This window comes from Choloepus didactylus, chromosome 5, assembly GCF_015220235.1.
Source record: "Choloepus didactylus isolate mChoDid1 chromosome 5, mChoDid1.pri, whole genome shotgun sequence".
In the NCBI taxonomy this organism is placed as follows: domain Eukaryota; kingdom Metazoa; phylum Chordata; class Mammalia; order Pilosa; family Megalonychidae; genus Choloepus; species Choloepus didactylus.
This window is the reverse complement of record NC_051311.1, coordinates 135,938,813-135,964,504: the sequence shown is the minus strand read 5'-3', so window position 1 is coordinate 135,964,504 and position 25,692 is coordinate 135,938,813. Positions and strand designations below refer to the sequence as shown.

The window sequence follows — 25,692 nt, the reverse complement described above, 5'->3', positions numbered from 1 at the left end:
AAAGAAACAGATAGTCCCCTTCAAACCCAGTCAAGGTGACCCTCCGGCTCTCCCAGGTCAGTCATCACCCAAAGCCTCTGTCTGTTTTTTGGGGATGCGTACCTGTAGTGAGCAGTTCACACTTGCTACTTAAAACCCCAGTTGGAGCTCAGCTGAGCCGTATTCACTTGCTGGGAGAGAGCTTCTCTCTGGTACCACGCGGCTCCGCAGCTTGGGCTATGGGGGAGGGGGTCTCCCGACCTGGTTCCGCAGGTTTTACTTACAGATTTTATGCTGTGTTCTCGGGCATTCCTCCCAATTCAGGTTGGTATGTGATGAGTGGATGGTCTCGTTTGTCCCCCCTGCAGTTATTCTGGATTATTTACTAGTTGTTTCTGGTTTTTTGTAGTTGTTCCAGGGGGACTACTTAGCTTCCACTCCTCTCTATGCCGCCATCTTGCCTGCCCGTCGGCATGAAGATTTGATGAATGTAGCTGGTGGGCAGATAAGCGTTAATTATACTATATTCTATGCATTTCTTTTTTTTAGCAATATTTCATAATGGAAGCTTTTATAGTAATCATGTCTGGTGAATGGTATGAATGAGAAGGAGAGGTGTGACGGGGGCATCCAACTGAGGATTTTACAAAATGAGCTAGGAAAGGCATCCCTGAGGAGACAACATTTTAGCTGAGACTTAATAACTCAAAACTAGCAAAGCAAAGCAGGGGAAGAATGTTCTAGGTAAATAGAACATATGTAAGAAAGCCTTGAAATGGGAAGGAACATTGGATCCTTCAATAAACTGCAGAAAGTTGGGCATAACATATAATTTTTCCTTAGCTACAAGGTGGCCTGATCCTATAGGTCAAATAAAGGATTTGGGACTTTATCATAAGGAAGCTATTAAAGGACTTTAAACAGGACAGTGACAAGATGGGTTTGCTTTTTTAATGAAGATCACTCTGGATGTGTGGAGAATGGATAGGATGTGGGTAAAAGGGAATGCTAGTGATTCCTGTTGGGAGGCTTTTTCAACTGTCCATGGAGCAGGCAATGGCTTGGGCTACAGTAGTGGGGGGTGGGGAGGGATGGAGAGAAGGGAATGGGTTTGTGAGCTCTTCCAAGACAGATCCGTCAGGACTGGTAGTTTATGTGGGGGGTAGGGGAAAAGGGTGAGTCAGACACGATTCCCAGGTTTCTGTCTTTAGCAATGGCCTAGAGTTCTTCCATTTACTAAAAACAGGAAACAAAGATAAGAGCAGGTTTTGGGGGCCGGGGCAGATGGAATCCAGGGATTCTGATAGGATCCTCTAGGCAGCTATGTGCTTAGCACCAAAATAAGCATAAGAAGTTCCTGAAAATAGTCCAATCTGAGTTTGTAGATTAGTTGGCAAGAAGTTGAGGGAGTTACTATCTTATCTCTTCTATTTTTCTCTGTGAAAGAAGAGGCAAGGTCATTTACCAAAAAAGAAAGAAGAGGGGGAGAGCTGAAGTTTTGAGGAAAGTGAAGATTTGAAACATTCCTAGCAGAGGGTGACCTTATTTAGATGCTGATTTGAACAAACATTGTGGAAAAAAAAGAAGAGGAAATTGACCCTGCACCGGGTATGAGATAATTTTAAGAAATTATTATTAAATTCACCAAGTGTGATTAAATACTGTGGGTTTTTTTTTTTTTAAGTCCTTACTTGTTAGAGGTACACACTGAAGAATTCATAAGTGAAATGAGAAGACATCTGGGATTTGCTTTAAAGTACTCTAGCTCCTCTGCCGCCTAAGATAGTTCAGAGAGACAAACTTTGGCAGGGTGTTTCCGGCCCCTCTGGGGGAGAGCTGCCTCTGCTTGGCTGAGACATTGTAGATGAACTGTTGAAAACGGATGCAAGCTTGATGCAGCTGGACACGAAGGTCGTGTAGCTAATATCTTGTATAATCAGCAATGACAGGATTATAATTGGGCTTTCCCTGGGATTTTCTTTTCCTCCAGGGAGAGGACGAGTTGAGCAGCCCATGTGATATCCTCTATATTCAGAAATTATAATTGTCCTTGTGAGTTAATGAATTGTCAGTGTAGTTGTCCTCGGAGGCAGGTTAGCTCAGAAGGACTGAGCCAATTCCGTCTGGGAAATGCGCTGACCACACTAGGGCAGATTATGGCCAGCACCAGCCCAGGCCCGAGCAGTTTGCCCACACTGTAGCACAGCACAGAGAGCTGCCCGAGAGTTGGAGTCTTGGCTCTGCGACTTACTAGCTGTGAGACCTTGGCAATCTCTTAACCTGGATTTGAACAGGTATTATAAATAATGACACAAGCCTCATAAGGTTGTTGTGCAAATTAATGCATATTTGCTTTTTACCAGGGTTCCTGACACATAGTGAAGATCCAATAGCTACTATCTTTTTGTTGTTATCCCTAGATGATTTCTAACAGAAATATGTCTAGTCTTGGAGAGAATGAAGCTATAAATACAGATTAAAACATAAAAACAAACTACTAAAACCACTGTTATGTCCAACAGTATACAGGAGCCTGTACCTATACTTCTCTTCGGAGTGAATGTGGACATTTGTTCTATTTAAATAAAGTCACATGCCCATTTTCAAACTATTTGCAGGAACAGGAAGTTCATGCACTAATGAGTTGGCCACAGGACCCTCTTCACTGAAAAATATAAAATGACTCATTCTGTTTTCCCTCTGACAAACACTATGAGGCATAAGCTTTTGTTGTTCATGCTTTTCACAATGACGTTACTAGAATTTAAATAATGTGGGTGTTCCAAGTATAAAAAATAAAAATCCAGCAGAGCAAGGACAAAAACAGTCTGAAAACTGGAGGTCCTCAGGGCCTCTCAAAAGGGCCCTGGAGGAAGCCACGGGCCTGGCTCACCGTAAGATCAGGTGTTGCTGAGAAAATGCATCAGCTCTGGTAACAGTTGCCATGTGAGCCAGGCATCCTCACATCCCATCTTGCTTAATCCTTCCAACACCCCTGCCCTGCATGGGCCCGAAGTACATAAATGTCAAATAGGGGGAAAGGCAGGTATTCTTGTTATTTGCATAACATCTTTGGAGCATAGAGTGTTACACATTTTCCAGATGACTAAAATACCACTCTTTAGATAACAAAACTTAAAAAGAATTTTTAAAGATTCTCTTTGAGACGAAATGGAAAAGAACAGCTCTTCTTACCTAGAGGTCCGAGTTCAGGCCACCACAGTCGTCTGCAATGAAGCTCATATCCACGATTGTTATAAACAGGGTAAAAACTCAGATGTAGCACCTTTAACTAAAGCTCAACAGTTCATGGGTAGGAGACCCTTTAAACTCACAGTCAGAGTTCTTTGCCTTTTATTTACCACAATTCTTGACTCTCTGGTGACCCAGAAAACAGAACAAGACTGGAAATGTCAGAGGTAGACATCATAACACCAAAAAGGGGGAAAAAGAAAAACTGAAAAGCAGGTCCGACGAGATCCCTGAAGACCCAACGTCACTATGAGGCTGCCGCACCCCTTGCACAGCAGACCGCGCGCCTCTGGCGGGCGGGGAATGCACCTGCAGGCGGCTGTGGTTCCAGGCACAGTGCCCGGCACACAGGCAATAGGTCCTTGTAAATAGGCATCAGGGTGAAAGGGGGAGAGGAGGAGGGAAGAAAGAAGGAAGAAAGCTAAAGGAATATCCCTGAAGATATCCTGCCGAGAAAGCCCCAGGTGGCTGATCCCGTTTTTTTCCATAGAAATATATTCCCAACTAAATAGTAGAATGGGATGGAGAGATATATGACATATGGATTTTTCCTGTAATTTCTGTTCCATAAAGCAAAGAGAACCTGGCTAAGAAAGACACAAGTTTTATGAGAAGCAAGCAAACAGCCATATCTTTGCATCAAGCCTTCCCAGGAGTCATCTAAACAGAGGGTCTCTTCTCTCCAAGTTGCCCCTTGATGGAGCCCTAAAGAGATTATAGCTTGTTTCTGGAATGTTTTTTAAAATTTTACTATCCAGAGAGCTTGTTTGAGTTTCCGGTTGAGAGAAAATGAGATTAGCAATAGGGGGGAGGGGCAAGATGGCGGCATAGAGAGGAGTGGAAGCTAAGCAGTCCCCCTGGAACAACTACAAAAAACCAGAAACAACTAGTAAATAATCCAGAATAACTGCGGGGGGACAAATGAGACCATCCACTCATCATACACCAACCTGAATTGGGAGGAATGCCCGAGAACACAACATAAAATCTGTAAGTAAAACCTGCGGAACCAGGTCGGGAGACCCCCTCCCCCATAGCCCAAGCTGCGGAGCCGCGTGGTACCAGAGAGAAGCTCTCTCCCAGCAAGTGAATACGGCTCAGCTGAGCTCCAACTGGGGTTTTAAGTAGCAAGTGTGAACTGCTCACTACAGGTACGCATCCCCAAAAAACAGACAGAGGCTTTGGGTGATGACTGACCTGGGAGAGCCGGAGGGTCACCTTGACTGGGTTTGAAGGGGACTATCTGTTTCTTTTTTGGCTCAGTAGAGAAAGCCCCAGTCATTTTAAGTTTCCAGGGCTGTGACTCCAGGAAGGGCGGAGACAGCACAAGCAGAGAGAGAGAGAGACCATTGAAATGCTAATGACCTCCACCTGGGGGTTCTGTCTTCTCTAGGAGGAAAGGGGTGGGGCCCTTTCCATTCAGAACCAGACCCCAGAGCCTGGGGGAACACGGCCACACCTCCTCACACCTGTCAAGAATTATAGGCTAACAGGCATCACCTGCTGGGCAGAAAAGCACAGTGACTCAAGGCATCAAAGGGTGGAGCAATTTTCTAAGACACACCCGCAGGGAAACCAGATACTGAATATTTCTTCCCTCTGTTCTGGTCTGGGAAAACCTGATTTGGATAAACAAGGAAACCATGCCTAGACAACAGAAAATTACAACCTACACTAAGAAAAACAAAGTTATGGCCCAGTCAAAGGAACAAACGTACACTTCAACTGAGATACAGGAATTTAAACAACTAATGCTAAATCAATTCAAAAAGTTTACAGAAGATATTGCAAAAGAGATAGAGGCTGTAAAGGAAGCACTGGACATGTATACGGCAGAAATCAAAAGTTCAAAAAACCTACTGGTAGAATCTATGGAAATGAAAGGCACAACACAAGAGATGAAAGACACAATGGAAACATACAACAGCAGATCTCAAGAGGCAGAAGAAAACACTCAGGAACTGGAGAACAAAACACCTGAAAGCCTACACGCAAAGGAGCAGATGGAGAAAAGAATGAAAAAATATGAGCAACGTCTCCGGGAACTCAAAGATGAAACAAAGTACAATAATGTACGTATCATTGGTGTCCCAGAAGGAGAAGAGAGGGGAAAGGGGGCAGAAGCAATAATAGAGGAAATAATTAATGAAAATTTCCCATCTCTTAAGAAAGACATAAAATTACAGATCCAAGAAGCGCAGCGTACTCCAAACAGAAGAGATATGAATAGGCCTACGCCAAGACACTTAATAATCAGATTATCAAATGTCAAAGACAAAGAGAGAATCCTGAAAGCAGCAAGAGAAAAGCAATCCATTACATACAAAGGAAGCTTAATAAGACTATGTGCGGATCTCTCAGCAGAAACCATGGAGGCAAGAAGGAAGTGGTGTGATATGTTTAAGATACTGAAAGAGAAAAACCACCAACCAAGAATCCTGTATCCAGCAAAGCTGTCCTTCAAATATGAGGGAGAGCTCAAAATATTTTCTGACAAACAGACAATGAGAGACTTTGTGAACAAGATACCTGCCCTACAGGAAATACTAAAGGGAGCACTACAGGGTGATAGAAGACAGGAGTGTGTGGTTTGGAACACAATTTTGGGAGATGGTAGCACAATAATGTAAGTACACTGAACAAAGGTAACTATGAATACGGTTGAGAGAGGAAGATGGGGAGCACGTGAGACACCACAAGAAAGGAGGAAAGATAATGACTGGGACTGTGTAACTTGGTGAAATCTAGAGTATTCAACAATTGTGATAAAATGTACAAATATGTTCTTTTACGAGGGAGAACAAGCAAATGTCAACCTTGCAAGGTGTTAAAAATGGGGAGGCATTGGGGAGGGATGCAATCAGCATAAACTAGAGACTGTAACTAATAGAATCATTGTATTATGCTTCCTTTAATGTAACAAAAGTGATATACCAAGGTAAATGCAGATAAGAGGGGGGGATAGGAGAGGCATGTTAGACACTTGACATTGGTAGTATTGTCTGATTCTTTATGGTGGGCAATGTCCATGATCAACTGTACAAATACTAGAAATCACTTCATGAACCAGAACAAATGTATGACAATACAATTAGAAATTAATAATAGAGGGGCATATAGGGAAGAACTATATACCTATTACAAACTATATACTACAGTTAGTAGTATTTCAACATTTTTTCATAAACAGAAACAAACGTACTATATCAATACTAGGAGTCAACAATTGAGGGGGGTTGGTTAGGGATAGGGGAGGATTAGAGTTTCCTTTTCTTTTTTTCTTTTTTCATCTTTCACTTTATTTCTTGTCTGGAGTAATGAAAAGTTTCTAAAAATTGAACAAAAATTAAGTGTGATGGATGCACAGCTGTATGAGGGTACCCAGGGGCAAGTGATTGTACACTTTGGATCTTTGGATAATTGTATGGTATCTGAACAATCTCAATAAAAATGAAAAAATGAAAAAAAAAAATGAGATTAGCAATAGAAGCATTCAGTTCCTTTTATAATCAAACATGCAGCATTTAATATGTGTGAAGCAGCAACAAGATAAAGTCACAGTTAGTCCTGTTCCAGTGGATCATTTGGAACATTTATCATTCTTTAGCTTCACTGTTTGTGATTCACTTTTCCTGGAAATTAATTTGGACCAGAAGAAGGCAGTCACAGGCTGTCCTGGAGTATTTTTCCTATACAGAAGTGACCATATTTTAGCTGTATATCAATACCCTCATATAAAATATCACCTCAGTACTGACTTATTTTTTAAAAAATTGAAATGTCTCTTTCTGTGTTCCCTACAATTCCTTCTATGTAAGAAAGGTCATAAAAGCAAACTCAGGGCCACAGATAATCATAACCCTCTCCTTAGCCCCTACTTTAGTTTATATTTATCTTGAAATTTGCTGACTCATTCAACCAGTATGTATTGAATACCTACTATGTGAGTTAACAAGCTCATTTTGTTCACTAGGCATCTTCCTTTGCCTCAAGGAGCTAACAGTCTAGTAGGAGAAAAGGACATTAATCTAATAACCACACAAATTAATAAGTAAGCATAATCTGTATTAAGTGCTACGAAGAAATAGCACTGGGCTTTATAAAAGTAAAAACTGGAGATCTGGCATCATCCAGGGGAATCAGGAAGGTTTCACTGGCAAAAAGAGTTTGGCACCAGATCTGGAAGTTTAGGAAAGGATGCCGGAGAGTGTTTCAGGTGTTTGGAACATGTGCAAAGGCCCTGAGGGCTGAATCACAGGGCTGGGGAAGGCAGCAGGAGATGAAACTGCAAAGGTGGTTATAGGAGAGGCAGGGCAAGGACTAGTAGCTAGGTTGGGGTTTTAAGGCTAAATCCTAAAACATCACGGGATTTTAGAGAGGACAATAATATGATTAGATTTCCACTTTGAGAAGATCACTCCAGACAGTATTTGGAAAATGGAATGGGAGTGGGGGAGGGGTGAAGGAGAAGAGTGGTTGCAGGTAGATTAGACAGGAAGCTATTATAAATATTTAGGTAGAAGATGACGGTAATTGGCCTAGGCTCTTGGCATTGAATGTGAAGAATGTGGAAAAATTTGAGAAGCATTTAGAAGGCAAAACTGAGTGTCTTGATTAACTGTAAATGGTTTACTTGGTAGTAATTTCAGAAAAGAATATCATTCTCATAACATTTGTTTACTGGTTTGTATGTATTATGTCCCCCAGAAAAAGCCATATTCTTAAAGGCAATCTTGTAGGGGCAGACGTGTTGGTGTTGATTAAGTTGGAGACTTTGGATTACGTTGTTTCCATGGAGATGTGATCTGCCCAACTGTGGGTGATAGCTCTGATTGGATAATTTCCATGGAGTTGTGGCCCTGCCCATTCAGCATGGGCCTTGATCGTTTACTAGAGCACTATATATGCTCAGACAGAAGGAGCTCACTGCAGTAGCTGAGACAGACATTTTGAGGACGGCCATTGGAAGCTGATGCAAACATTTTGGAGAAAGCCATTTTGAAACGCAACCTGGGAGCAAGCAGACACCAGCCATGTGCCTTCCCAGCTAACAGGTTTTCCAGATGCCATTGGCCATCCTTCAGTGAAGGTACCTGATTGTCGATGCATTACCTTGGACACTTGATGGCCTTAAGACTGTAACTTTGTAACCGAATAAGTGCATTCCTGTTCTAGTTTGCTAATGCTGCCGAAATGCAAAACACCAGAGATGGATTGACTTTTATAAAAGGGGGGTTATTTGGTTACACAGTTACAGTCTTAAGGCCATTGTAGAGGGCGATTAAGGTAGCATGCATGAAGCCCACCTTCAGCTATGCCGGAGATGTGCAACATGGCCGCCAGGGCTGATACAACAATAGCTTAAGTTACCCTCAGCCTTGTTTACGGAAGTAGTTCGCGCCAAAAGTGCTAACCCTACATCTGCCATCTGCCCTAGCAACAGCAGCCACCAATCCTAGACCGCCACGAGCCCTTGCTAGCCACTTCCCCTTCTCCTAGAGTATATATGCTCTGCCTCTTCAATAAAGTTTTGCAGCTTGATCAGAAACCTGTCTTGCTGTCGTTCTTCGCGTCTCTTGTCCCATACCATTCCTCCCTCACAGGATTTGGAGCCTCCGTTGATCGTCCCGCGGGCCGGGACAAACTGGCGCCCAACGTGGGGCTCGGAGTTCTGTGAGAGACGGAACACCGCACTCAAGGAGAGAGGTACCTCACACTCACCGCACCCGGGATCGCCGCGAGGAAGCGGGCTCGCGAGACAGATCCGTTCACCAGTCGATCAGTGCCGGCGAAAGGAAGAAACGGAAAGAAGAAAAGAAAGCAACAAAAGGTAAGCCCCCATCCCCAACATGGGACAAGCAATCTCCCAACATGAATTATATATTAGTCAGGTCAAACAATCGCTCAAGGCACAAGGAACTAGAGTTAAAAAAAAAGATCTCACGTGCTTTTTTGATTTTTTGTTAAAAACCTGCCCTTGGTTCCCTCAAGAAGGTACTATAGACCACCAATGCTGGCTAAGAGTCGGCGACTGTTTAAAAGATTATTCCCGGACCTTTGGTCCTGAAAAGGTCCCGGTTACTGCCTTTTCTTATTGGAATCTAATTAATGAAATCCTAAGAGGCCATTCTTTAGCTCCAGACATTCAAAACCTCTGCAAAAAAGGAGAGGAAGCTTTAAGAGAGCACTCTCGTCCCGCTTCAGCATGCAGCTCAGTAATTATTAACATACCTGAAAACCCCCTAAACAAAAACCCCAACAGGGATAGGCCAAATACCCCAACCAGTCAAGCTAGTCTATTGCCCATCAGCACGATATCGAACCAGAGGCTAAAATTTCTCCCCCTTTGGAGGAACCGGAGGCTAAAATCTCTCCCTCTTTGGAGACCAACTCCCTTCCTCCGTTTCGGCCACCCCCTTATGCACCCGATTTTCCCAAACCATATTCTCATTTTTATCCAGTCACCTCCTTACCTCAGTTTCGTGCTTTGGAAGAGGCCACAGAAAACCTCCGGCTACACGCTGATAACTTTAAAGAAGCCTTTAATCAGGAGCGGCTGCGAGCTGCCAATTTACTCACCGACCTCCAGTCGGCAACTCAAAGCATTGCAGCCCTTGCGCTCCCAGAAAACGCCCACTCATCACGTCCCCATTGCAAAGTCTCGGCTTTTCCGGTTACGCATAGTCAGACCCAAGACCCTCAAAATGGCGCTGCCAGCTCCCAAAATGGCGATTCTAGTAGCGAAAGCGAGGAAGAGGAACAATCAAATCCCCCTAGTTCTAAAGAAGAAGAGCAGGAAGAAGCTAGTACTACCTCAACAGTTAAATATAAAAAACTCAGTTTAAAATATTTAGAAAAATTAAAAAAGGCAGTGAGTGATTATGGCGCTACCGCCCCCTTCACGCTCACCCTATTAGAGAGTCTCAGTGAAAAAGAACTCACTCCTAACGATTGGTCCCAATTAGCCAGAGCTGCCCTGTCCGACGGTGATTTCCTGTTGTGGAAATCCGATTATGAAGAGCATTGTAAAAAGTATGCCACCCGTAATGCTCGTAAAGCCACCTCTAAAACCTGGACATTAAACAAATTTTTAGGTCAAAGCCCCTACCATCAGAATAATAAGCAAGCTCAATTCCCCCCAGGTCTCCTAGCGCAAATACAAACCGCCGCGCTTACAGCATGGAAAAAACTTCCGCAAAAGGGTGCCGCCACTGCCTCTCTTGCTAAATTAAGACAGGGGCCTGAAGAACCGTATAGCGAATTCCTTAGCCGCCTGCAAAACGTGGCTGAGCGCCTATTTGGGGCCAGCGAAAACGAAAGTGATTTTATTAAACACCTGGCCTATGAAAATGCTAACGCTGCCTGCCAAGCAGCAATCCGCCCCTTTCATAATACCAATCTTAATAATTACATAAAGCTCTGTTCTGGCATTGGGCCCACTCAAACTCTTGGAATAGCCATTGGTGCTGCCCTTCAAAATTTTGCAGCGCAGCATAAAAATTCTACAGCACAAGCCAAGCCTCCAACGTGCTATAACTGTAAACAACCTGGCCATTTTTCAAAAAATTGCCCCGTGCCACAAACCAGTTCCTCTTTACCCATTACTAATAAACCCCCATTGCCGCCCTCTATTTGTCCCCGCTGTAAAAAGGGGTTCCATTGGGCGTCTGAATGCCATTCTCGAGCAGACATAAATGGCCAACCCCTTAAGCCTAAGCCCCAGGGAAACTTTCAATGGGGCCGGCCCCAGGCCCCAACCAGAATGAACCCAGGGGCAGTACGGTTCGTTCGACCATCCTCAGTCACAATACCAGCTCTCCCCACCATAAACCATGCTGCCGTGTCGCAGACTTATGGAGAGCAACAGCAGGAAGCGCAGGGATGGACCTCTGTACCACCTCCAAATCAATATTAACCCCAGAAAACAGTCCTCTCCTCATACCAACGGGAGTTTATGGACCACTGCCCCCAAATACCTTTGGCCTCATCTTAGGAAGAGCCAGTACCGCCCTTCACGGGATTCAAATCACCCCAGGTGTGCTAGATAATGACTTTAAAGGTGAAATACAAATAATTGCAGCCACCTCAAACAATATTATCCCTATTCCTTCTGGCTCTCGAATAGCCCAACTTATAATACTCCCCATTCAGCATATCAACTCAAACTTCAAAAAACTCCAGCACCCTACAGAGGCCCCTGGATCCTCCGATATTTTTTGGGCACAACCAATATCCCATAATCGGCCCATCTTACGATTAAAGTTAAATGGTAAACCATTTGAAGGAATTTTAGACACAGGGGCTGACGCCACAATTATATCCTCAAATCACTGGCCTAAATCCTGGCCTCTCACGGCCGCTGCCACCCACTTACAAGGAATAGGCGAAGCCACAAATCCCCTACAGAGATCATAAACCCTTAAATGGGAGGATGAGGAAGGAAACACTGGTACAGTTATACCATATGTTATCCCCCATCTCCCCGTCAATCTATGGGGCAGAGATATCTTAACTCAAATGAAAGTTTTTATGTGCAGCCCTAGTGATACAGTTACTGCTCAAATGCTAAAAATGAATTTTCTCCCTGGCAAAGGCCTAGGCAAAGCTAATCAAGGAATAAGACAGCCCATCTCTATAACACCTAATATAGCTAGAACAGAACTCGGGCTCTCCCAAAATTTAGCCTGACGGCCACTGACATCCCTGTACCCCATGCTGAAAAAATCTCTTGGAAATCCATAGAACCAGTATGGGTTGATCAATGGCCCCTAACTCAGGAAAAAACCTTAGCGGCTATAGAGTTAGTACAGGAACAACTTAATGCCGGACATATTGAACCTACTCAGTCCCCTTGGAACACTCCTATTTTTGTTATAAAAAAGAAATCAGGCAAATGGAGACTTTTGCAAGATTTACGAGCTGTAAACAAAGCAATGTTGCCCATGGGAGCACTGCAACCTGGCCTCCCTTCACCAGTTGCTATCCCTATTAATTTTCATAAAATAGTCATAGATTTAAAAGATTGTTTTTTCTCCATACCTCTTCACCCGGAAGACAGGCAACATTTTGCCTTTAGTGTTCCTCAAATCAATTTTCAAGGCCCTATGCCCCGATTTCAATGGAAAGTCTTGCCACAGGGCATGGCCAATAGTCCGACTTTATGCCAAAAATTTGTTACTGACGCCGTTAACCCTGTCAGACAACTATGGCCACAGATCTACATTCTCCATTACATGGATGATATCCTGTTAGCGAGTCAGGACATGTCCAACCTACATTCTTGTTTTCAAGACCTTCTTAAAAATTTAACAGCAAAAGGTCTTCAAATAGCCCCTAACAAAGTACAAACCTCAGACCCCTTTTCTTATCTAGGGTTCGAGCTTTGGCACCAGCAAGTTTTAACACCTCGCATTCAACTGCGAACCTCCCATCTACTAACGTTAAATGACTTCCAAAAACTTTTAGGAGACATTCAATGGCTTCGCCCCTACCTAAAGCTACCCACTGAAGCTCTTCTGCCACTCAATAATATCTTAAAAGGAGACGCAAACCCCTCCTCTCCCCGAAGCGTAACTCCAGAGGCAATGCAGGCACTTACCATCGTAAACCAAGCTATCCAAAATCAAACTTGCTATCAAATAAATTACCACCAACCCTTAATTTTTATAATTCTTGCTACAACCCACACGCCTACAGGCGTATTCTGGCAATTCAATTTAAAACAACCAAATGGGCGAGGCCACCCACTACTCTGGGTTCATCTCCCAGCTACTCCAACAAAGGTGCTCTCACCGTATATTTCTCTTATAGCTGCCCTCATAACTAAAGGCCGACAAACTAGTCGCCAATTGTTTAGAAAAGACCCTGATTCCCTTATCGTCCCGTATACCCAAGATCAAATCCATTGGCTTTTTCAAACCGACGACGAATGGGCTATCGCATGCTCTTCATTCCTAGGCGATATTGATAATCATTACCCAAGCGATCCATTAATTCAGTTCGCCAAAATCCATCAATTCACCTTCCCAAAAATCACTAAAGCAAAACCCATAGACTCTGCTACCTTAGTCTTTACTGATGGTTCAGCAAATGGGACCGCAGCATACGTCATCCAGGGTCAAGCATTTTCCGTGCACTCTCCCTATACTTCAGCTCAACTTGTCGAGCTCTATGCAGTCCTGCAGGTTTTTTCCCACCTTCAAAACCAACCTTTTACTTTATACACGGATAGTGCATACATAGCTCAGGCTGTACCGCTATTAGAAACAACTCCATTTATCAAACCATCCACCAATGCAGTCCCCTTATTTTCAAAGTTACAAAAATTAATTCTCAAACGGCAGCACCCCTTTTTTGTGGGGCACCTCCGTGCCCACCAAAATCTACCAGGTCCCCTTGCAGAAGGCAATGCGCTAGCAGATGCTGCCACCCAATTAATATGTCCCAATCTTTCTAATTCTCTAACCTTAGCTTCCCAAGCCCATGCCCAACACCACCTAAATGCAAACACCCTCCGCCTAAAATTCAATATTACAAGGGAACAAGCAAAGGAAATTGTTAAAGCCTGCAAAAACTGTGTAACCCAACTACCAGTCCCTCATTTGGGAGTTAACCCAAAAGGGCTTATCCCAAATGAAATCTGGCAAATGGATGTCACCCACTTTGCCAGCTTTGGGCAACTCAAATATATTCATGTTTGCGTTGACCCATATAGTGGATTTATTCAAGCTAGTTTGCAAACAGGAGAAGCTTCAAAACATGTTATTTCTCACTTGCTGCATTGTTTCACCATTTTAGGCCAGCCTAAACTCATTAAAACAGACAATGGGCCTGGATATACTGGCAAAAATTTTCAAACCTTTTGTCAGCAATTACAAATTAAGCATATTACGGGAATACCATATAACCCCCAGGGCCAGGGAATAGTAGAACGAACACATCGCACCCTAAAAAATGCTTTGTGTCGCCTAGCCGAAAGCACTCTCAACCTCACAAAACAACGTCCCCGAGACCTTTTACATCATGCTCTTTTTGTTCTTAACTTCCTAACTCTGGATGATAAAGGGCAATCTGCAGCCGACAGACATTGGCATCCCAAAACACAGATGCAACAAGCCACTGTCATGTGGCGTGACCCCTTAACGTCAGAATGGAATGGGCCTGACCCCGTGATTATTTGGGGGCGAGGCTCTGCTTGCATATACGACCAAAAGAGGGAAGGTCCTCGCTGGCTTCCAGAAAGGCTAATAAAACATATTAATTCCTCATTGCCAAAACAAACCCCTGAGACACTTCCCTCCCCTCCTCTTAATGATAACCTTTCCAGGGTAGAAGCCTCTCCCTGAGAAAAATATCTTTCTTCTCTCTTACAGCGCGTCAATAACTCCTGCTATAACCCATCCGGAGACGACCAGCCCGCACACAACCGGAAGTGGAAAGAAGTCCTGCTTACAGGTTTATTCCATCACTAATCACATGAATTACCACTTGAATTACTATTGGCTTTTACTAATTGGTTTTTTGGCCTTGCTGTTTGCAGCCGGATTAGCAACCGTTGCCCCAAAAGATTGGAACCCGTTAGAAAAAATCCTGCTTGCTATAACATATTTGTGTGTTGTAGGGTGTATCACTCTTCTAGCTTGCTTCCCTTAATAGAAAGAACCAATAGCCCCTATTAGTATGGCCTTGTTAAGCCTACTACCACTCAAAATTGCCGCTTTATGCCTTCTCCTACCTAGTATATTGCATGGCAATCCTAATCGCAATTCCAACCCCCATCAGCCTTGGAAATGGACCCTTGCGCGATGGGAAGATTCCAAAATAATTCTTTGCAATACCACTGCAGGACGCCCCTCTTTTGTTTTTAATGCCACTGATCTGTTTCCCCCTCCTAATCCAAAACCTGTCGGTTATCCTGGCAGCCTTAATATACAGAATTATTACATGTGCCCATCCTCAAATCCTGGAAAACCGTACTGCAATTCCCCCTATGAGTACTACTGTGCATACTGGGGGTGTGAAACACTGGCCACTAGCTGGAAACCCTATGCCCCTGACAAATTTCTAAATCTTACAGAGGTCCCATATACTTGCCAGAACCCAGGCAACCGCTGGTACGATAGGTACCTCTGTCCAAAAAAACTTATGCTCACCGTGCAGCTTCCTACTGATCCCTCTTGGCTACTCGGTCAAACATGGGGCTTCCAAATTTACGTTACAGGAAGCAACCCAGGGTCCCTTATATTAATAAAGAAGGAAGCAGTACAACAAAAACCATCCGCCGTTGGACCAAATATAGTGCTCGCGCCCCCAGCTACCCCTCCTCGCACGCCGAGCACGCCAAGCAAAAATCCTTCCAAAATTCATTCCACTACCTCCCCCTCTACTAACATTTCAATATTGTCATCCCCAACCCCTCCCATGTCGCTTAATACACCACTTTGGCCAATACTCCAAACCGCCTTTCTCTCTCTAAACTCCTCCCAACCTAACCTTACTCACAGTTGTTGGCTGTGCTTCTCTGTCAAACCCCCTTATTATGATGCTATAGCTCTTAATGTCACATTTAATATTTCTAATGAGGACAATCCTCCACAATGTCCTTGGAATGCAAACAGAAAAATCGGCCTTACTATGCAATCCGTTCTTCACTCTGGGCATTGTGTTGGTAACATTTCCTCCTCCTCCTTAAAAAAGGTCTGTGCACAGTCGTCCTTTCCAGAAGGTAAATTCTATATTCTCCCAATAGGGGCAAAATGGCTGTGCTCTTCCACGGGGCTTACTCCTTGCGTATCAGCAAAAGCCCTCACTGAAACAGGGGAAATGTGCCTCTTAGTGGCTGTGCTACCCCATGTCCTCTTCCATGCAGAGGAAGACCTTTATCACCACTTAACAGCGCAACCTCCAACCATGCTAAGAAACAAAAGAGAAATTATCACGGCTGTCACTATTGCTTCTCTTTTAGGTATTGCTGGCCTAAGCACTGGAACCGCCTCTATTATCCTCCACAACCAAGGCTTCTCCCACCTAAGAGCTGCTATAGACGAAGATTTAGCCCGCATTGAAACCTCCATCACCCATCTTGAGAAATCCCTTACATCTTTATCAGAGGTTGTTCTCCAAAACAGGAGAGGCTTAGATCTACTTTTCCTTAAGCAAGGAGGGCTTTGTGCTGCACTAGGTGAGGAATGTTGCTTTTACGCTGACCATTCTGGCATAGTTAAAGATTCCATGACCAAACTTAGGGAAGGAATTGAAAACTGCAAACGTGAGCGAGAAACCCAAGGAAGTACCTCCTGGGGGCTCAACGGAATTCTCCCTTACCTCCTCCCTATATTAGGCCCCTTTATAACCATACTCCTTATAATATCTTTTGCACCTTGGGCCATAAAAAGAATAATACAGCTAGTTAAGGACCAAGTTGATTCTGCCCTAGGCAAGCCTATTCAAGTGCATTATCACCGGCTTCACCTCACTGACCAAGGTATGGATCCAGAAAACCTACCTGCTACCCACCCTTTCGGATAAGAAAGCCCCCTCCTAAGGGAGCAGCATATAACTCGAAAGTATGCTTCTAGCTTATGCTATGATTGGTACCACTGGGTGCGAGGCAAAGCACTGCAAAGGAGGGCCAAAACAATTAAAGGCCATTTTCGAGCTCCTTGAGAAGTATGCCTCATTTGCATAGGGGTTCGCTCTGCACAAATTCCCCTCCCCAGAAAAACAGAAGCCACAAACAACTTGGGGAATGAGGCCTCTACTTCCCCCAGCAGGTTAATGCCAAAAGAATGCTCAATCAGCATTCTTCCTCCATCCTTTTGAAAAACAAAGCGAGGAGATGTAGAGGGCGATTAAGGTAGCATGCATGAAGCCCACCTTCAGCTATGCCGGAGATGTGCAACATGGCCGCCAGGGCTGATACAACAATAGCTTAAGTTACCCTCAGCCTTCTTTACGGAAGTAGTTCGTGCCAAAAGTGCTAGTTCGCGCCAAAAATGCTAACCCTACATCTGCCATCCGCCCTAGCAACAGCAGCCACCAATCCTAGACCGCCACGAGCCCTTGCTAGCCACTTCCCCTTCTCCTAGGGTATATATGCTCTGCCTCTTCAATAAAGTTTTGCAGCTTGATCAGAAACCTGTCTTGCTGTCGTTCTTCGCGTCTCTTGTCCCATACCATTCCTCCCTCACAGGATTTGGAGCCTCCGTTGATCGTTCCGCAGGCCGGGACAGGCCATAAAGTGTCCAAGGTAACACATCAACAATTGGGTACCTTCACTGGAGGATGGCCAATGGTGTCCGGAAAACCTCTATTAGCTGGGAAGGCATGTGGCTGGCATCTGCTCCAAAGTTCTGGTTTCAAAATGGCTTTCTCCCAGGACATACCTCTCTAGGCTACAGTTCCTCAGAAATGTCACTCTTAGTTGCACATGGGGTATCTGTCCTCTGTTAGCTTCTCCAGAGCAAGAGTCTGCTTTCAACAGCCGTCTTCAAACTACCCCTCATCTGCAGCTCCTGTGCTTTCTTTAAAGTGTCCCTCTTGGCTGTGGCTCCTCTTCAAACATCACTCACAGCTGCACTGAGTTCCTTCTGTTATGTTACCTCACTTATATAGCTCCACTGATCAACTTAGAACCACCCCAAATGTGCGGAGCAACACCTCCATGGAAATTATCCAATCAGAGTCATCACCCACAGCTGGGTGGGGCGCATTCCAAAGAAACACTCAAAGAATTACAATCTAATCAACACTGATAACGTCTGCCCACATAAGATTACATCAAAGATAATGGCATTTGGGAGACACAATATATTCAAACTGGTACAATTCCATTTTCATTTTTGCTGTTTATTAGCCGTTTAACCTTGGACTTGTTATTTAACCTTAGACTTGTTATTTAACCTCTCTGAGCTTTAATTTCTTGTGCATAAGTAATTCATGTTACTGTCACTCAAGTGTATACAAGAAATATCTTGACTTTCTTTAAATCAGTCAGCCTACTGGCTCTGATTTCCCATTCCACCTGACGTGGAAATTCTATCGAAGGTTGGGCAAAGGTCCTGGGGTCTTACACAGTGCCAAGGCACCAGGGAGGAGTTGGATCATCAGCCATCCATTGTTTCAGCCTGTAGGGCCCTTCACATACCAGGGGCTTTGTCACTTTGTTGCCAACTAGGACTCTGGGCCTGCCAGAAAATGAAATGCAGCTACCCAGTCCTTTCAGGCAGAGTTGACAAAGGGGGTTGTTGTGCAGCCAAGACAAATTAGTCTACAGCCTGGAAGGGTATCTGCGGCACAAATATAAACTCATGTAAAGATTCCTAGCTGGTGTACCCTTGCTGAGGAGCTCCCAATTTTTTTTTTCCACCAGACAGAACAAACTTTTGAAGGCCCTTCTTGCAGGATCCACAGACCTTTCATCTGGGGGATCTCTCCTTTCCATCCCATGACTTCCCAAAGGCACCCTCTTCTCTCAATCTCCTCAAAACCTTGAATAATATCTTCATTAATGATCTCACCATAGGTAGAATAACACCTTCTTCTCATGGTGGTTGGGAAGGTAAAACGATTAAATCTCTTAGTACAAAGTCTGATACATTGTTGTTCTCCTTCTCTTAAGATACTGGAAAGGGGATAAGTTTCAAAAACAGAAAAAAATTGTTCAAGAAGGAACAATGTACTAAAAATACAAAAAGAAGTTATGACTCTTCCAACCTCAGAGCTGGCTGGCTTTCCACCCAACGCAGCGGTCCCATAGACTTAGTATTCTGGGACAAAACCACAAGAACCAAAGTGACAGCTCCTTTTAATACTGAGGCTAAATTCTACCAGTTGATGAAGGACTAGCTGTTAAGAGAGGAAGTACAGTAAGTAGTGAGTCAGGGCAAACACTGGGTTAACTCTGACATGGAAAACACAATGAGCCAAAGAAGGGGGAAGGAAAGGAAGGCTGTTGTGTAATTTCTCCCTGATATGTATCAGTATTTCCTTGTTTGTAAGTAGTCTCTTCCCCATACTCCAATATCTAGTCAGATTTTTCTCCACAGCAGTTTAAATCCAATATTCATAGTCAGGGGAGCAAATTATATCCTTAGTTGGTTCTCAGACTTTTTCAGACTTGTTTTAAATTCTTATGCTCTGTTCCGTTCTCAGGTCTCTACCTGAGAGAGAGAACTGCAAGGGGCAAGAGGCCTACACACACCGAAGAGAGAACTGGGGCTGGGGAATTAGCCTAGATGCAGGGGCTGGCTTCCATGCGCTAAGCTCTAACCATAATGAACTATATGGCGGAATAATATTTTAAAGATACTATCTTATATTCTTCCTCCCCCTTAACCCCCACCCCATTGTTCCCCCCCACCAAGTAAAAATCAGAAATACTATTGAGTCTTTGGTTTCCAAAAGCCTAAGTCTATTGAGACTAAGCTAGTGTTTCTGAGTGAAACATAAAGAGAAAGGAAATACTATTATTAAGAATGCATTTGGAAACGAACAGAGGTTTAATTTAAGGGGAGCTTCTTTTCCTCACACACAAGAAGCCCTGAGGTAGGGCTTTGCTCTTTAGGTTCAGCAGCAATTTTTTTTTTTTTTTTCACCATTTTTTTTTTTTTAATCTTCATTTTATTGACATATATTCACATACCACGCAGTCATACAAAACAAATCGTACTTTCGATTGTTTACAGTACCATTACATAGTTGTACATTCATCACCTAAATCAATCCCTGACACCTTCATTAGCACACACACAAAAATAACAAGGATAATAATTAGAGTGAAAAAGAGCAATTGAAGTAAAAAAGAACACTGGGTACCTTTGTCTGTTTGTTTCCTTCCCCTATTTTTCTACTCATCCATTCATAAACTAGACAAAGTGGAGTGTGGTCCTTATGGCTTTCCCAATCCCATTGTCACCCCTCATAAGCTACATTTTTATACAACTGTCTTTGAGATTCATGGGTTCTGGGTTGTAGTTTGATAGTTTTGGGTATCCACCACCAGCTACCCCAATTCTTTAGAACCTAAAAAGGGTTGTCTAAAGTGTGCATAAGAGTGCCCACCAGAGTGACCTCTCTGCTCCTTTTGGAATCTCTCTGCCACTGAAGCTTATTTCATTTCCTTTCACATCCCCCTTTTGGTCAAGAAGATGTTTTCCATCCCACGATGCTGGGTCTACATTCCTCCCCGGGAGTCATATTCCACGTTGCCAGGGAGATTCACTCCCCTGGGTGTCTGATCCCACGTAGTGGGGAGGACAGTGATTTTACCTTTCAAGTTGGCTTAGCCAGAGAGAGAGGGCCACATCTGAGCAACAAAGAGGCATTCAGGAGGAGGCTCTTAGGCACAACCATAGGGAGGCCTAGCCTCTCCTTTGCAGCAACCGTCTTCCCAAGGGTAAAACCTGTGGTAGAGGGCTCAACCCAACAAACCACCAGTCCCCTATGTCTGTGGTCATGTTAGCAACCATGGAGGTGCGGTAGGCGAATACCCCTGCATTCTCCACAGGCTCCTCAAGGGGGCACTACATCTTTTTTTTTCCTTGTTTTTCTTTCTTTTTTTTTTTTTTTTAACTTTCCCTTCTTTTCTACATCAACTGCATGAAAAAAAAAGTTAAAAAGAAAACAAACATACAATAAAAGAACATTTCAAAGAGACCATAACAAGGGAGTAAGAAAAAGACAACTAACCTAAGATAACTGCTTAACTTCCAACATGTTCCTACTTTACTCCAAGAAAGTTACCTAATATAGCAACATTTCTGTGAACTTGCTCCTACTATATCCATCAGAAATTAACAGACCATAGTCATTCCTGGGCATCCCCAGAACGTTAAATAGCTTATCTGTTCTTCTTGGATTATTGTTCCCCCTTCCTTAATTGATCTCTATTCCTAGTTCCCCTACATTCTACATTATAAACCATTTGTTTTACATTTTTCAAAGTTCACATTAGTGGTAGCATATAATATTTCTCTTTTTGTGCCTGGCTTATTTCGCTCAGCATTATGTCTTCAAGGTTCATCCATGTTGTCACATGTTTCACAAGATCGTTCCTTCTTACTGCCGCGTAGTATTCCATCGTGTGTATATACCACATTTTATTTATCCACTCATCTGTTGAAGGACATTTGGGTTGTTTCCATCTCTTGGCAATTGTGAATAATGCTGCTATGAACATTGGCGTGCAGATATCTGTTCGTGTCACTGCTTTCCGACCTTCCGGGTATATACCGAGAAGTGCAATCGCTGGATCGAATGGTAACTCTATATCTAGTTTTCTAAGGAACTGCCAGACTGACTTCCAGAGTGGCTGAACCATTATACAGTCCCACCAACAATGAATAAGAGTTCCAATTTCTCCACATCCCCTCCAGCATTTGCAGTTTCCTGTTTGTTTAATGGCAGCCATTCTAACCGGTGTTAGATGGTATCTCATTGTGGTCTTAATTTGCATCTCTCTAATAGCTAATGAAGCTGAACATTTTTTCATGTGTTTCTTGGCCATTTGTATTTCCTCTTCAGAGAACTGTCTTTTCATATCTTTTGCCCATTTTATAATTGGGCCGTCTGTACTATTGTCATTGAGTTGTAGGATTTCTTTATATATGCAAGATATCAGTCTTTTGTCAGATACATGGTTTCCAAAAATTTTTTCCCATTGAGTTGGCTGCCTCTTTACCTTTTTGAGAAATTCCTTTGAGGTGCAGAAACTTCTAAGCTTGAGGAGTTCCCATTTATCTATTTTCTCTTTTGTTGCTTGTGCTTTGGGTGTAAAGTCTAGGAAGTGGCTGCCTAATACAAGGTCTTGAAGATGTTTTCCGACATTATCTTCTAGGAGTTTTATGGTACTTTCTTTTATATTGAGATCTTTGGTCCATTTTGAGTTAATTTTTGTGTAGGGGGTGAGGTAGGGGTCCTCTTTCATTCTTTTGGATATGGATATCCAACTCTCCCAGCCCCATTTGTTGAAAAGACCATTATGACTCAGTTCAGTGACTTTGGGGGCCTTATCAAAGATCAGTCGGCCATAGATCTGAGGGTCTATCTCCGAATTCTCAATTCGATTCCATTGATCTATATGTCTATCTTTGTGCCAGTACCATGCTGTTTTGGCAACTGTGGCTTTATAATACGCTTCAAAGTCAGGGAGTGTAAGTCCTCCCACTTCGTTTTTCTTTTTTAGAGTGTCTTTAGCAATTCGAGGCATCTTCCCTTTCCAAATAAATTTGATAACTAGCTTTTCCAAGTCTGCAAAGTAGGTTGTTGGAATTTTGATTGGGATTGCATTGAATCTGTAGATGAGTTTGGGTAGAATTGACATCTTAATGACATTTAGTCTTCCTATCCATGAACATGGAATATTTTTCCATCTTTTAAGGTCCCCTTCTATTTCTTTTAGTAAAGTTATGTAGTTTTCTTTGTATAGCTCTTGTACATCTTTGGTTAAGTTTATTCCTAGGTACTTGATTTTTTTAGTTGCTATTGAAAATGGTATCTTTCTCTTGAGTGTCTCTTCAGTTTGTTCATTTCTGGCATATAGAAACATTACTGACTTATGTGCATTAACTTTGTATCCCGCTACTTTGCTAAATTTGTTTATTAGCTCTAGTAGCTGTATCGTCAATTTCTCAGGGTTTTCTAGATATAAGATCATATCATCTGCAAACAATGACAGTTTTACTTCTTCTTTTCCAATTTGGATGCCTTTTATTTCTTTGTCTTGCCGGATTGCCCTGGCTAGCACTTCCAGCACAATGTTGAATAACAGTGGTGACAGCGGGCATCCTTGCCTTGTTCCTGATCTTAGAGGGAAGGCTTTCAGTCTCTCACCATTGAGTACTATGCTGGCTGTGGGTTTTTCATATATGCTCTTTATCATGATGAGGAAGTTTCCTTCAATTCCTACCTTTTGAAGTGTTTTTATCAAAAACGGATGTTGGATTTTGTCAAATGCTTTTTCAGCATCTATTGAGATGATCAATTGATTTTTCCCTTTTGGCTTGTTAATGTGTTGTAATACATGGATTGATTTTCTTATGTTGAACCATCCTTGCATGCCTGGAATAAACCCCACTTGTTCATGGTGTATGATTTTTTTTTTTTTTTTTTTTTTAATCATCATTTTATTGAGATACATTCACATACCACGCAGTCATACAAAACAAATTGTACTTTCGATTGTTTACAGTACCATTACATAGTTGTACATTCATCACCTAAATCAATCCCTGACACCTTCATTAGCACACACACAAAAATAACAAGAATAATAATTAGAGTGAAAAAGAGCAATTGAAGTAAAAAAGAACACTAGGTACCTTTGTCTGTTTGTTTGCTTCCCCTACTTTTCTACACATCGATCCATAAACTAGACAAAGTGGAGTTTGGTCCTTATGGCATTCCCAATCCCACTGTCACCCCTCATAAGCTACATTTTTATACAACTGTCTTCGAGATTCATGGGTTCTGGGTTGTAGTTTAATAGTTTCAGGTATCCACCACCAGCTACCCCAATTCTTTAGAACCTAAAAAAGGTTGTCTAAAGTGTGCGTAAGAGTGCCCACCAGAGTGATCTCTCGGCTCGTTTTGGAATCGCTCTGCCACTGAAGCTTATTTCATTTCCTTTCACATCCCCCTTTTGGTCAAGAAGATGTTCTCCATCCCACGATGCCGGGTCTACATTCCTCCCCGGGAGTCATATTCCACGTTGCCAGGGAGATTCTCTTCCCTGGGTGTCTGATCCCACGTAGGGGGGAGGGCAGTGATTTCACCTTTCAAGTTGGCTTAGCCAGAGAGAGAGGGCCACATCTGAGCAACAAAGAGGCATTCAGGAGGAGACTCTTAGGCACAAATACAGGGAGGCCTAGCCTCTCCTTTGCAGCAACCGTCTTCCCAAGGGTAAAACTTATGGTAGAGGGCTCAACCCATCAAACCACCAGTCCCCTATGTCTGTGGTCATGTTAGCAACCATGGAGGTGGGGTAGGCGAATACCCCTGCATTCTCCACAGGCTCCTCAAGGGGGCACTACATCGTTTTTTTTTTTTTTTTTTTTTTCCTTGTTTGTCTTTTTTCTTTTTTTTTTTTAACTTTCCCTTCTTTTTTCAAATCAACTGTATGAAAAAAAAAGTTAAAAAGAAAACAAACATACAATAAAAGAACATTTCAAAGAGACCATAGCAAGGGAGTAAGAAAAAGACAACTAACCTAAGATAACTGCTTAACTTCCAACATGTTCCTACTTTACCCCAAGAAAGTTACATACTATAGCAACATTTCAGTGAACTTGTTCCTACTACATCCATCAGAAATTAACAGACCATAGTCATTTCTGGGCATCCCCAGAACGTTAAATAGCTTATCTGTTCTTCTTGGATTATTGTTCCCCCTTCCTTAATTGCTCTCTACTGCTAGTTCCCCTACATTCTACATTATAAACCATTTGTTTTACATTTTTCAAAGTTCACATTAGTGGTAGCATATAATATTTCTCTTTTTGTGCCTGGCTTATTTCGCTCAGCATTATGTCTTCAAGGTTCATCCATGTTGTCATATGTTTCACCAGATCGTTCCTTCTTACTGCCGCGTAGTATTCCATCGTGTGTATATACCACATTTTATTTGTCCACTCATCTGTTGATGGACATTTGGGTTGTTTCCATCTCTTGGCAATTGTGAATAATGCTGCTATGAACATTGGCGTGCAGATATCTGTTCGTGTCACTGCTTTCCGATCTTCCGGGTATATCCCGAGAAGTGCAATCGCTGGATCGAATGGTAGCTCTATCTCTAGTTTTCTAAGGAACTGCCAGACTGACTTCCAGAGTGGCTGAACCATTATACAGTCCCACCAACAATGAATAAGAGTTCCAATTTCTCCACATCCCCTCCAGCATTTGTAGTTTCCTGTTTGTTTAATGGCAGCCATTCTAACCGGTGTTAGATGGTATCTCATTGTGGTCTTAATTTGCATCTCTCTAATAGCTAGTGAAGCTGAACATTTTTTCATGTGTTTCTTGGCCATTTGTATTTCCTCTTCAGAGAACTGTCTTTTCATATCTTTTGCCCATTTTATAATTGGGCTGTCTGTACTATTGTCATTGAGTTGTAGGATTTCTTTGTATATGCAAGATATCAGTCTTTTGTCAGATACATGGTTTCCAAAAATTTTTTCCCATTGAGTTGGCTGCCTCTTTACCTTTTTGAGAAATTCCTTTGAGGTGCAGAAACTTCTAAGCTTGAGGAGTTCCCATTTATCTATTTTCTCTTTTGTTGCTTGTGCTTTGGGTGTAAAGTCTAGGAAGTGGCCTCCTAATACAAGGTCTTGAAGATGTTTTCCTACATTATCTTCTAGGAGTTTAATGGTACTTTCTTTTATATTGAGATCTTTGGTCCATTTTGAGTTAATTTTTGTGTAGGGGGTGAGGTAGGGGTCCTCTTTCATTCTTTTGGATATGGATATC

The 25,692-nt window shown here is 42.8% G+C and overlaps 1 protein-coding gene and 1 pseudogene across 1 annotated transcript in view; one reads left to right on the top strand and one right to left on the bottom strand.

Annotated features, from left to right (window-relative positions):
* The window catches only part of SNX10 (sorting nexin 10), a 137,338-nt gene extending 133,922 nt beyond the window's left edge, over positions 1–3,416 (bottom strand). Inside the window, exon 1 of the mRNA XM_037836936.1 lies at positions 3,175–3,416. The gene's annotated coding sequence lies outside the window, so the exon portion shown is untranslated. The remainder of the gene's footprint in view (positions 1–3,174) is intronic.
* Positions 3,151–25,692, top strand: part of LOC119535455 — a 45,173-nt pseudogene continuing 22,631 nt past the window's right edge.